Below are 14419 nucleotides of genomic sequence, written 5' to 3'. Positions count from 1 at the left end.
CTCGAATTCTGAACCCTGAATCAGAGATTCTGGGTTCTTATTCCCCAGCGGAGTCGTCAGAGCTGTCACATCTCCTTTTTTCGAAGAATAGGGGAGTTTTTTCCAATTAAAGTGATATTATTCGAAATGGATTATTTATTTTACGGAAAAGGATCAAAACTGCCCCTAGACTATTGGAGTTGGTACAATAATACCCTCCGTCCACCTATTCTACAAAAATTACCCTCACCGTTATCTTTTCGGCTCAAGACTGGCCTTACGACTAAAACCCCTGTTAGGTTAAAAAAAACTTAACTAATTTTCACGTTTCATCGTCCCATTGGCCTAACTTAAAACTCACCTAAATTAAAATAAACCCACCCACATTCTAAGACCCATAAACAAAAATACTTTTTCCTAGTCTTTCCTTCTTCCTCTCCCTCTTCCGTTTCTTTCTCCTCTTTCTTTTCAAAAATATTCCAATATCTAGAACTCTCATATACCCATTTTTTTCCTAAGCAAACAAAACTTTCTCTTATAGTGAATCACCTTCCTCTTCCTATTTCTTTCTCTATTAAATATACACATCAATACTCCTATTTTTTTCTATCACAGAAATACCATTCATCATCAATTTTTCTTACTACACTTCACTGCTTCATACAATAAGCTCAATCAAGTGTTTATTACAATTATATTCTCCAATAAGTCGTATTCTCTCATATTCTCAGGCATAGGATCTCAAATATTCCTCTTGATTTTACCATCTCTTTTTAAAAATTGGCGGTGTTGATATAACCTAAAGAGCATCCTCGTACAATAGCTTAATTTATGGACATGATCGGATGTTCAGACTATGGTGAGCTAATGTAGAAGAAAAAGGTCGAGGTCCGAGCAGAGACCAAATAAAACTCTGGTATAATCGAAATTGGATGCGGAGTTGTCAGGAAATATACAACGAAAATTATTGCAAATGCTCAATGACCATTACCATTAACACTCTGTTAGTGTTCATATATTCGGGTGAAAGTTGTATGACGTAAAGTATTGTTGATTAAAAATTTTGATTGTCTGAAAATAAAACTTTAATGGTGTTTGTAGTGATTATTCAAATAGAGTGCAAGGTCAAAAAAGGATGAGAAGAAGAAGAAGAAGAATATGAACGCACACACGCTAGAGGGGGGATGGAGGGGGGTGGAGGGGGGAGAGAGATTTATTTTGAGACAGAGGGTATAATTGTACCAACTCCAATAGTCTAGGGTAAGTTTTGACCTTTTTCTGTTATTTTAATTTAGGTGAGTTTTAAGTTAGGCCAATGGGACAAAGACACGTGAAAATTAATTAAGTTTTTTTAACCTAACAGGTTTGTTAGTCGTAAGGGCAGTCTTGAGCCGAAAATAGGGGCGGCTCAATGATATTTGTGGCCTAAAGCAAAACTTCAATGAGGGGCCCTAAGATTTTTGTTGTAGAAGAAAACTCATAATTTTATTTGAAATTTATTTTCTTTGCTTTATGAGATGCGAAATTCTTAATAATTTATTTATTAAAACTCGAATTCATATTTTCTAGTTGACATATTAAAACTCTAATAAATAACTAAAAAGACAATCTATACTTACAAAGTAAATATATCAAAAAAATTTAAAAAAAAAGATGTAAATAATAAGATATAGAACAATCAAACCTGATTCAACAAATATATGACTTGATAAACTTTTGCTACTTCAATATTCTTGATGTAACGCCACAAAAATTTGAGAACAAATAAAAAAGATGGTACTTGTGTTTCTACTCTTTTATTTTGTGATAGTGACTCAATGAGATTGAAATGTATAGAAGGCCAAAAGAACAATAGAAGAGTAAAAGTTAATAGACTTTTGGCAGAGAAAGATAAAAAAAAATAAAAAAATATGGGCCCATTTATAATAATGATGGTGCATAAATGAGGTAACATTGTGGGATGTTCACATACAAATAAGGAGTGGATCCCAAAAATATATTCGTTTTCTAATTGTTCTCCAACGACCCCTTTCCTTAAAACTTGTATTTTTTTTCAAATAATTAATATTCTTTAAAAACAAAATGAAAAATATAATAACGGTTAGAAAAATTTTGGGCCCCCACAAATAGAGGCCCTAAGCCATTGCTTTACTTGCTTGGCCATTAAGCCGGCCCTGGCCGAAAAAGATAACTGTGAGGGTAATTTTTGCAAAATAGATGGACGGAGGGTATTATTGTACCAACTCCAATAGTCTAGGGGCAGTTTCAGCCGGGTTTCGTTTATTTAATTCAGAGTCGCCACTTGAAAAAATTATTATGGTGGTCCAAGTCACCAGTTTATTTTAAAATTTCAAATCGAGAAAATTGACTCTATTTATGGTCCGCGAACACAAAAGACCGGGTAAGGAATTCTGTTAACCCGGAAGAAGGTGTGAGATACTCCCGAGTTTCGTGATTTTAGCACGGTCGCTTAACAATTAATACTTGGCCTAATTATCTGATTTATTACCAGTTTTAAACCTATTATGCATTTTACCTTTGACCGCTTTTAATTATGTATTTAAATCGCTTTTTAGTATTTATGAAATTATTTCTTGAACAACTTACGATGGCGTACACTTGTCGTTTGGATACACATTGCAAACCGCGCCACGTGAAATGTATCCACGATTCACAACCTGTTTATTATTATTATTATTTGAAGTTGTGGTCAAGTCGCGTGAAATGCGCACTTAAGTTGGGATTTACGTATCGTGACTATGCCATGAGAACCATAACCATAGTCACGATGATTTATTATAACCGCGCTTAAAGTAAACTACGAGTGTTCATAAGTTATTTTCCAACATTAATTTGAGACTCTTGTGAGGACACATGAGTTATGGATAAATAATTATTGAGGAGTAAATAGGCTAGCTAACACGGTCTATTACTTGGCCCAAATTACTTATGTTTCAAGATCCACCTCCGGGCCCATTCTTTAATTTTGCCTAAACAATCAATGACCCAATGGAATCAAAGCCCAAAACCTATTATCATTATGGCCGACCAAACTCACATGGCCCTCTCAATTTCAAATGGCCCAATACCTCACTTCTTAATTAATGGGTCATTATCAAAAAGTATCTCAAAACTTAATTCACATAACATATCATAATTTAATACCATTACCAAATAATAAATTATTTATCTCAAATATAAGCACACAAACTTAAAGCATTTAGACAAATTTGTTTCATGCCTTTTAATCACGTAATCAAACTGGAGACACCGAAATGGGACAGAAATTATCAAGACGGGAATCAAGCTATCAAAATAGAGAAAGATAAAATGTAAAAGACAAAGCAAGAAATGGACCTTTATTGCTGAAATTTTCCGACGGGTATAGTAAAAGAGAAAAATCCAAATAATAATCCTTGAGCGGAATATAGAACAGACACTCAAACTAGAATTAGAAACCTCGAACGGAACCTCGTTGGCGACCTCTAAGCTCGCCGGTTTTAGGGGCCTGTTTCGCGGCGAAATTGGCAACGGTTTGAGCTGCTGTTTCAAGGACGTTTTGGTTGATTTTTGTGGCTGGTTTGGGGTCATTTCAGGTGGTGTTAGTGGCTGTTTTTGGGTGGATTTGGTGGTGAATCTCCAGCTCGTTTTTGGGCTGTTTTTGTTGGTGATTGGGGTGGATTTCGAGGGATGTCTTGTTGCGTTTTGAGCAGAAAACAGGGGCTTTTTTTAGGTGGTTTGAGGGCAGTATTTTTCAGCTGGGTTTTAGGGTTTTACAAGGCTGATTTTTGGGTGAAGTTTGGAGTGTTTAATGGCTGGTTTTTGGTTGTTGATGGGTGACGTTTTTGGATGGTTTACATGGGGTTTTATTGTCCAGGTTTCATGGTTGTTCAGTGGGGTTCATGGGGGGAGGGAGGCTGTTTTGCTTGTTGTTTTTAGTGCTAAAATGAGAGAAACGGAAATCATTTTCCAGGTGAGGAAGAAAGGAGATTCGGCTTCTTTTTCTTCAGCCCCTTTTTGTTTCTTTTCCGATCTCCCCTCTAATGTCTCTCTGCTTCGTTTTTTGTGAGGTGGGTGTGTGTATTATTTTATAGAGTATTTTTTGGGGTGTGAATTGGAGAGCAAGTAAAAAAAAGAGTGTGTTGTGCATTGTGTAGTGTGAGCATGTGAAATTTATTACAAAAGATATGGAAGAATCTTGTTAGGTGGCAAATTGTGATTGGTTCTTACTTTTCTTTTTTGGATGATTTTCTTTTTGATAATAAATAAAATAAAGTCTACTCCTACTAAATAAGTAAATAAAAAGCAAGGTAAAATTACTACACTCAATATTTAATTCTTAAAACCTTCCACTTAAACTTAAACTAAACTAAATAAAATTATATCTTTTTGCAAACTTTTCTTTCTTTGTAAAATAAAGATAAAACTTATACTAAAATGTGACTCTCTTTTTTTGTGATTTTAATTTTCTTAAACAAAACCTATAAAAGGAGAAATAAGAGCTAAAATATGTAGATTAAACTTAAATATATTTACATACTAAAAAGTGATAAAAAATTCAAATATAGTCAAAAATTAGGTGCTCACAAGGTCTGTATTTTTTTAATATAGTTGAATATACATGTATTCATACATACTGTACTACAGTATGCATGAATATAGGATATAAACATTGAAATACATTGAATACAAACATTAAAATAGAACAGAATATAAATAGTAAATATATTTAATTTTAAAATACAGTAAAATACACTGAATACAAATAGAAATACAGTAAATATAACCAATGAAATATACCGAATACAACAGTAATAACATGTATTAGGAATAACTAAAATATTATTAATACAAATATATTTGAATACACTGAATATAAAATAGCGAATACAGTAAATACAAACATTGAATCTAATGAATGCAACAGTAAAACAAAATATTGAAAAATACTAAATACAAAAATTATATACAACTGAAAAATTATTCTAATTAATTGGGTTGATAATGAGGCATGTTAGAATTGATTTTGTTGAGGTATATTAGGAGTGTACACGCTAATTGATATTATTTCGTTATTAGACAGTTGGACATACCTATTTTTAAGGTGATTGCCGTTATTGTATTCATGAATACATGGCGCAAATACATGTGAATACATGCGTATACAACTGGACTGCCCTGATTTTAGGTATTTTTTGATGTTGTATTCATGAATACAATAACGCGAATACATGTGAATACATGTGCGTACAGCTGGACTGCCCTGATTTTAGGCGTTTTTTGCTATTGTATTCATGAATACATGGCGCGAATACATGTGAATACATGCGCGTACAGCTGAACTGCCCTGATTTTTAGGCATTTTTTGCTGTTGTATTCATGAATACAACAGCGCGAATACATCAAATACACTACCGTAATAACTGAATAGTAGTTATAGGAAGTAATTATGTATATGATAGCTATAGGAAGTTAATAGTCACTAAACAATAGTGATTTATGAAAATTTCTCAATTTAAATTGAGGATGGGTGTGTTTAGTCCTGAGCTGCCGCCCTCCGTCAAAATTAAGGGCAAATTTGAACCAAAGTATGTCGGTAGGGGTACAATACACTGGCAGTAAAAAGGATGGTATATTTAAATAATTTTCGATAGCAAAGGGAGATATTTGATCCTTTTTCGTTTTAACAATAGAAATAACATTGTGTATATTTTTGAATCGAAAGGTAGACAAAGGGTAATATTAAACCATTTGTCAAACAGTAAAGATATTTTTGGCCCTTTTTCGTTTTTGTATGCTGAGAATGTATATAAAGAAAACGAATCCTAGTGATATCTAAATATAACTAGTTACTTTAGCCCGTGCTGAGCCCGGGCCCAATTCCAAAAGTTAAAGCTTGCAAGAGTATTTGAAATCAAAAAAAATAATTATTTTCTTACTTTGGACTTCTATTGTATTTTTAAAATATATATTCCTATAAGTTCTTGAAGTCCAACTGAACCTTAGTATGTTAATCTTGTTTGACATGTCAATTTTTTTATTGTTTTTTAATTTTTATTTGAAAGAATTTAGTAAGTGAAACGTTAGATGTTCAACTTTTAATTTGGTAATTGATTCTACTAATGAAAAAAATGTTATGACATTTATAGTGTGTTGTGGTAAAGATAAGTTTGATTAGACATTTTGATATCAAAAAGGACGGGCCTGATAGGCCTATATAGTGTATGTAAGTTTTTCTAATGGTACTTAAAAGTTTTTTCATTTCGATTTAATATTTCACTCTAGTTTGATTTCTAAAATTGTCTTGAAATAACCTCTACCCCTCAAAAATAGAGGTAAGGTCTGCATACATCCTACCTTTTTCAAACTTCACTTTGTGGGATTACACTAATATGACATTGATATTGTACTCCTAATTGTACACTCCTTTTCAATTTCCCTCCGAAAGAAATATATTTCGGTGCAAGAAAGCTTAAATTTTTTCTTATTTTCACTAATTGATCATTTTGATTTATCTATATGTAATTCTAGATAAATGAAAGCTTGCACAAAAATAATCTAACATAATATTTATAATATGCTGGTAAATGTATCTAATATTCTAATTTCTTTTCTTAAATTTTATTTACCAAGCATTTGCTACTATTACCATATAAAGACTCTTAAGAATTGAAATTACTCAACATCATTGTAAAAGATTTGCAAAATAATTTGTTAGTTTATTTATAAATTATTGATTTGATCACTTTAAAAAGACACCATGCAGCGGGTATATAGTATTAAAGTTGTAATGGGGCCCATGAGTTTATAGGAGAATTCAAACAAATTTGAAAGAAAACCAGACTACCAGAGATGTCTCAAATGTGAAAGGTAAATGGGACGCACAGGTAGAAAAATTCGGCGGAACAGAAGCATAAGTTCAAATGTAGTACTGGTTTTTCTTGTCCTGTTGTAGATACGTACATTCACAAAGCAAAATGGTACAGCATTCTTAGAGCACTAAAACCATCAGATAACCCCAATTTCCCAAAATACCCCCATGGATACAGTCCAATATTAAGCGTGAAACTCAAAGGGTATTTTTGTCAATTGTCACGACCCAAAATCTCGCATGTCGTGATGGCGCCTATCTCGATACTAGGCAAGCCAATAACCTCAATAAATCCCAAATTCTTTTAAGTTTGAAAACACAATAATTAGATTTTTACAGAAAATCCCACAATATCTGGTACAATTACACTCCTAAAAACCGGTGTCACTGAGTACATGAGCATCTAAATGATAATAAAGTTTGACTGATAAAAACACTATCTGAAATATAGAACAGTACAATAACTGAAAGGAAGAGAGTAAAGATCAGCGGACACCATGCAGCACCTTGATAGTCTCCGATTGATAATACTCTGAGATCTAACAGTCGCCGTATCCGGAAGCACCTGGATCTGCACACGAGGTGTATGGTGTAGTATGAGTACAACCAACTCAATAAGTAACAGGACTAACCTTTGGACTGAAAGTAGTGACGAGCTCAGCAGGTACAGTCCAGTATAGAAATAACACTACAGAAATGTAGACATGCTTTCAAGTTCAACATTTAACTTCGTACAAGTAAAATAGATCAATACTGAATGATATGAGGAATATGACATCTCATGGGAAAACCTCGTGTACTCACGATCAAAAATTACTTGGTCACTCAGTATTGTATATGGCTAATCCAATCCAGGGAAGTTCCATTTCGTATATATATACCTCAACTGACAGTTAGTGACTCAATACTGTATAAGGCCAAATCCAGTCCAGGGGTAAATTTATCCCTAAATTATAATGATTCGGACAAGATCCATGTCCAGGAAAATTCATCACAAATATAAATAAGTAAGGCAAGTCCATGTCCTAAGAAGTCCATCCCGAATATATAATCATCTACGCTCAAAATACAAATAAGTATGGCAATTCCATGCCCTAGGAAATCCATCCCAAATATATAATCATCTAGGCTCACTGTGTGGGGTGTAGACTCTGGAGGAGCTCTTTCAGCCCAAGCGTGATATAAAGTTGATGTGCCCTGCTGCAGGCGGGCAACCCCGATCCATAAGCAAATAAGGCCTATTGCGGTGTGCAGCTCGATCGATTAATAATAAAGCCTATAAGGTATGCTACGGTGTGCATCCCCGATCCAGAACAATATAGCCTATAAAGTCTTGTTGCGATGTGTAGCCCGATCCCGTGATAAAAATAATATATATATATATATATATATATGGCATGTTGCAGGCGGGCAGCCCCGATCCCATAAATATCCCCACAATGGATGAGCATGACTAAGTATGAAATATATATTTTAAAATAATTAATTCAACAGTAACATGACCCTATGGGTCCCAAAATATTGGCACGTAGCCTAAACATGATCTTTAATACGAGCCTCAGCTAAATTTCTCTAACACGTAGAGGATACACGGATAATAACATGATTCTTTAATTTTATAACTCCACGGCATTTATTTAAGTCACAATTTCTATGGTGCACGCCCACATGCTCGTCACCTAGCATGTGCGTCACCTCCAACAATTGATATAACACAAAATTCGGGGATTCATACCCTCGGAACCAAGTTTAGAAATATTACTTACCTCAAACCGCGTAATTCTTTTACTCCGCTATGCCTTTGCCTCGCGAATCGGCTTTTGAACGCCTCGAATCTAGCCATAATTAATTCGATTCAGTCAATACAATTTATAGGAATCAATTCCATATGAAAATACAAAAATTTTCACAAAATCTGAAATTTAACTCAAAAATTGTCCGTGGGGCCCACGTCTCGGAATCCGATAAAAGTTACGGAATATGAAAGCAAATTCAACCACGAGTCCAACCACACCAATTTTACTAAATTCTGACATCAACTCGACCTCCAAATCCTCAAATCTTATTTTTAAATCCCTAGGTCCAAATCCATAATTTACACCTCAAAATCATGTAATCTAGTCGAATTATTCGATGATAATTCAATATTATAGAGTAGAAATAATCACAAGTGACTTACCTCAAGATTTTCCGTGATTTCTCGCTCAAAAATCGCCCCAAGCCGTGTTCTTTTGTCCAAAAATGTTGAAATGAGCTAAAAAATAAAATTGCTCAATAAAAACACTATTATGGTCGCTCAAAGCCCAATGCCCATCGGTAAAAGTGCCAAATCTGGTCGCTAAAGGTGCGCACCAGAACCTGTTGTACCGGCAATATTTATTTTCACTAAAAAGGCTCTAGCTCCATCATATGAACTCGAAATTCAACGATTCTTGTTCCTATGAGTCACAAATAATAATAATAATAATAATAATAATAATAATAATAATAATAATAATAATAATAATAATAATAATAATAATAATAATAATAATAATAATAATAATAATAATAATAATAATAATAATAATAATAATAATAATAATAATAATAATAATAATAATAATAATAATAATAATAATAATAATAATAATAATAATAATAATAATAATAATAATAATAATAATAATAATAATAATAATAATAATAATAATAATAATAATAATAATAATAATAATAATAATAATAATAATAATAATAATAATAATAATAATAATAATAATAATAATAATAATAATAATAATAATAATAATAATAATAATAATAATAATAATAATAATCAAACTCTTCCAAAACTTATCTGAAACTCATCCGAACCCTATGGGACTCCAACCAAGTATACTAATAAGTCTCATAAAATGACACGAATTTAGTCGATGCCTCAAATTACATTGAACAATACTAAAACAAGAATCACACCTCAATTCAAGCCTATTCAAAACTAACAAATTTCAAATTCTACATTCGATGCCGAAACCTATCAAATCAAATTTAATTGACCTCAAATTTTGTACACACAGTCATAAATGACATAACAGAGTTGTTCCAATTTCCAGAATCGGATTTTGAACCCGATATCAAAAAGTCAATTCCCTGTCAAACTTCCAAACTTAAATTTTCTATTTTCGCCATTTCAAGCCTAATTTAGCTACGGACCTCAAAATAAATATACGGACATACTCTTAAGTCTGAAATCACCATACAGAGCTATTGGAGCCATCAGAATTTTATTCCTGGGTCGTTTACACATAATTCACCATCCAGTCAATTATTTCAATTTAAATTTCCAAAACAAGAATTGTTTTTTCAATTAAATCTCGAATCATCCAAAAACCAAACTTGACCACCCTCGCAAGTCATAATACACATTTCAAAGTTGTTCGAAACTTTAAGCCACCGAACGGAACGCTAATTCTCAAAATGACAAGTCGGGTCGTTACATCAATTCACCTGGACGACCCTAAGCTCCTCTCTTAGTCGCTTCTATAATAGTAGTAAAACATGATCTGAGCCTATTAGAACCTAATCCTAGTATGATGAGTATTTACAATTGAAAGGATTAATTGGGGATATAACTCCAGAATTACCAGTTGCGATATTAATCTATATTAATATAAAAGTATGAATAAAATATTGGATTACAAAAATAACCTTTTAATATTAAGCATAATAACTCACAATAAAGGGACTTAATTCTAGACATTAGCCTTGTAATCCTATTAGTTTTAAAACATAATACTACACGTTAGGAATCCTACATGATTACCTTTAGGAATCCTATTAGTATAATTATTTTCGGGCATATATATTAGCCTTGTAATCCTATTACTTTTAGGATATACTTCTTAAAAAATTCTATTACTAATTAAATTTGAAAACGTGTTATATTGTCCAAATCCATTTAGAAACAGGAGAGTGCCAAATCTCATAACACCAACACTATGCGATAGCAACGCACGAATCATCATAACAATCAGTGCCAAATCTCAAACCATAGGCAATACTGATACTGAGCTGAAATGGCAGAACGATCTTTCGCAAGGCGACGGCAATAGTCCACACGACCGCTAACCTGCTCACAGGAGATAAACCACCTGTGGAAATTACATGCTGACATCTTCCAACAGCGTTGCACCGAGTACAATTACTACGAAATCAATAAACCACCCTGAGCCCGTGCTCATTCACCAGCTGTACAAATCCGTTCACTCCCCATTGACATCAACTAAAAGTGCGACGATACATTCCAATCCAAAGTCATGTTGCATCCCTCTTCATATTAAGCAACTCCCTCCTGTCACACCCAATATTCCTCAATATATTAGCCAATATTCTAAATTAAGCACGTAGACCTAGTCTTTGTCCACCATGAATCCCAAATCACTCTAACTTCCCCCAAGGCATGTGGCTATCCCACCACAGAACCCGTATGCTACTCTACCACTCTCATACTTTGGTCAAACCCTCTTTTTTAAGCAACTCCTCAACTTCTGTTTCTCACACTTGGCCTTCTAGAATTTTAACCACCGCAAGACACTTCCCATATGTCCTTCATCATCCTTCGCTACCCAGTTGTTGCCTTAAATCAAAATCTATCTCTGTAGCACTTGAACCAATTGATCGCTACCAACTTTAAACCTTTTCGAAGATCATCTTTCTCGAGCCATCAACACTAGAAACACCAATTCGATTCTAAAATCGCTACATCCTGTTATTTCTTATAACCGCTTCTCCGATACCATTTCACAATACCCTGCCCCGAAGGCGAATTGAAGAAGACCACAACACCAGTGAACTTAACGCATCCAATCCAGGATGATGACGCCACATCACAAATAAAACTTCCATCGCGTTCGAAATAACCAGTCTCGTTACTCCATCAACCCAAACCTGAACGTTCGTAATCCGATTGCCTCTCCTTCGCCAGAACTAAATGCTGAACCTCTAAGCCATGAAATGAGAATTCCTTTTATCAAGTCATTTATTGCCGCTATCCATAGATAAGCACCCTACCATTACACTAACACTATGTGATAGCAATGCATGAGTCATCATAACAATCAGTGCCAAATCTCAAACCACAAGCAATATTGATACTGAGCTGAAATGGCAGAACGGCCTTCCGCAAGGCAACGATAATAGTCCAATCAAATATGCAGGGAGAAACATCCCGCACCACATCTGCAGTACTATTAAAATTCCTCGATTTCCAAATTTATAACAAGCGCTTCATGTCGCACAAGATTGAATAGGAAGGAAATGAAGGCATAAGCCTCAAGGAATCAAATCGCACGATGAGGAATCAAGAAGGGAAATGCTCCTAACAGCCCTGTAGCCTCTCGAAGATAAGTACACACGTCTTCGTACCGATCCACAAGACTCTACTAGACTTGCTGATGACTCGTGAGACCTAAGTGAGCCTAGTGCTCTGATACCATGTTGTCACGACCCAAAATCCATTAAAGGTCGTGATGGCGCCGGACACCGCTGTCAGGCAAGCCAAGAATAATTAAATAACTTAATTACTAATTTTATTATTTGAAATCACGATTTTCTTCAATTTTATAATAAAAGATGGACTTTACAGAGTAAATAAAAAATATTTTCACAATTTCAATACCAAACAACCCATAATCACCCCAAAACCTGGTATCACAAGTGCATGAGCATCAATTAGGAATTTAAAATAAAATACAACATTTGTCCGGAATACAAATTGGACAAGAAAAATATAAATACTCTGAAGGAGACTTTGCTGGTTGCGGATCGTAGTATAGAGTGCAACTCACCTAAGTCCCCGCAATAATCGCGCCTCTGCATCCATAAGGCCACTAGACATATATGTACCTGCACAAAAGTGTGCATCAAGTGTAGTATGAGTACGTAAATCAATGCATATCCACTAAGTATCCCGTCTATGGGCTATAAATAAAATACCAATGATATAATTAAGTATGGATTACGTAGGACGGGTGTAAGCTCAATATCATGAAATAAGTAAACAATTCTTTTGTTAATAAGAAATTTCCAAAATTTATTTTCATCATTTATCAATTTGTATCTCAGGCCAATGAAACAATATCGATTATCAAAAATTTCAAAGCAACCAATTCAGTCATGCGCAAATCATGCAGAGGTCGTACGACACGATCCAACATAAATATTTAAATTGTGCACTGCAGAGGGTCGAACGACACGAACCATAGATGCATTTATCTGCTACCGAGGCGTTCGGCCCGCTCCATAAAAGAGAAAACATATTAAACCACCAATTCAAGATTTATTAAGGGGCAAATATTCCAAAAATTACAAATTCACATTTAACGGTCAAGTAAATGAAGTTTAACCTTTTTACAATTCCTTTATCGAGTTTCTAAATATTTTAAACAATTAAATTAACAAGTAGGGCGCAAACATCACAAGTACAACATGATATGGGTCCTAGACTGCCCGGACACAAGCATAATAGTAGCTACGCACGGACTCTCGTCACCTCGTGCGTACGTAGCCCCCACAAATAGGAGCTCATAATAATTTGATTTACCTATGGGGTTAATTCCCTCTTACAAGGTTAGAAAGGAGACTTACCTCGCTCCGAAGTTCCATAGTCGGCTCCCAAGCCTTTCAAACGACTCAATTCGATGCCCAACGCTCCAAAACTAGTCAATAAAGGTGCAAATCCATAAATATATACTCTAATACTCATTATAATTCAATTTACGACAATTTCCAACTCCGCTCAAAAAGTCGATAAAAATCACCCTCGGGCACACGTGCCCGGATTCCGAAAATATTTAAAGATAAACATTATCCATAACCCCGCGAACTCAAATATATAATTCATTCCAAATTCCATATCCAATTTCGTGGTCAAAAATTAAAAAATATAAATTTCAAGGTTTCTTTCAAAATCCCACAATTTCTATCAATTTTCATGCTTGAATCCACGTAAATCTTCTATTTAACTCACAATACGCGGGAATCACTTACCTCATAAAGGATGATAAAATGACACTCCAAAAGTGCTCCAAAATCGGCTCCCATGGACGAAATGAAGTGAAATTGAGCCAAACCCTCGTCTTAAAGAAACACACTGCCCAACCCGACCTTCGCACCTGCGGTCCAATAGCCGCTCCTGCGGCTCCGCATGTGTGGTCTAAATTTCGCTCTTGCGGTCCTCATTGCCCCAGTCAAGAACTCGCACATGCAGAAGTCTCTTCGCTTCTGCGGGCATCGCAGGTGCGACCTGCTCTCGCGCATCTGTGCAATTTTACGCACCAACGGCAGCTGCCTCGCTCTTGCGCACTCGCAGGTGCGCTTCTCCGGTCCGCTTATGCGGCTCCCCCAGCTCCAGTCCATTCTCGCTTCTGCGAGTAATTCACCGCACCCGCGATCTTGCACATGCGACCAAAGTCACGCAGGTGCGATTACACCAGAAGCATTAAGCTTCAGAAATTCTTAAGTCCAAAAATCGATCTGTTAAACTTCCGGAATCCACCCGAGGCCCCCATGACCTTAACTAATTATACC

Source organism: Nicotiana tabacum, chromosome 23 (assembly GCF_000715075.1).
Source record: "Nicotiana tabacum cultivar K326 chromosome 23, ASM71507v2, whole genome shotgun sequence".
Classification (NCBI taxonomy): domain Eukaryota; kingdom Viridiplantae; phylum Streptophyta; class Magnoliopsida; order Solanales; family Solanaceae; genus Nicotiana; species Nicotiana tabacum.
Note: the sequence above shows the minus strand (reverse complement) of the source record.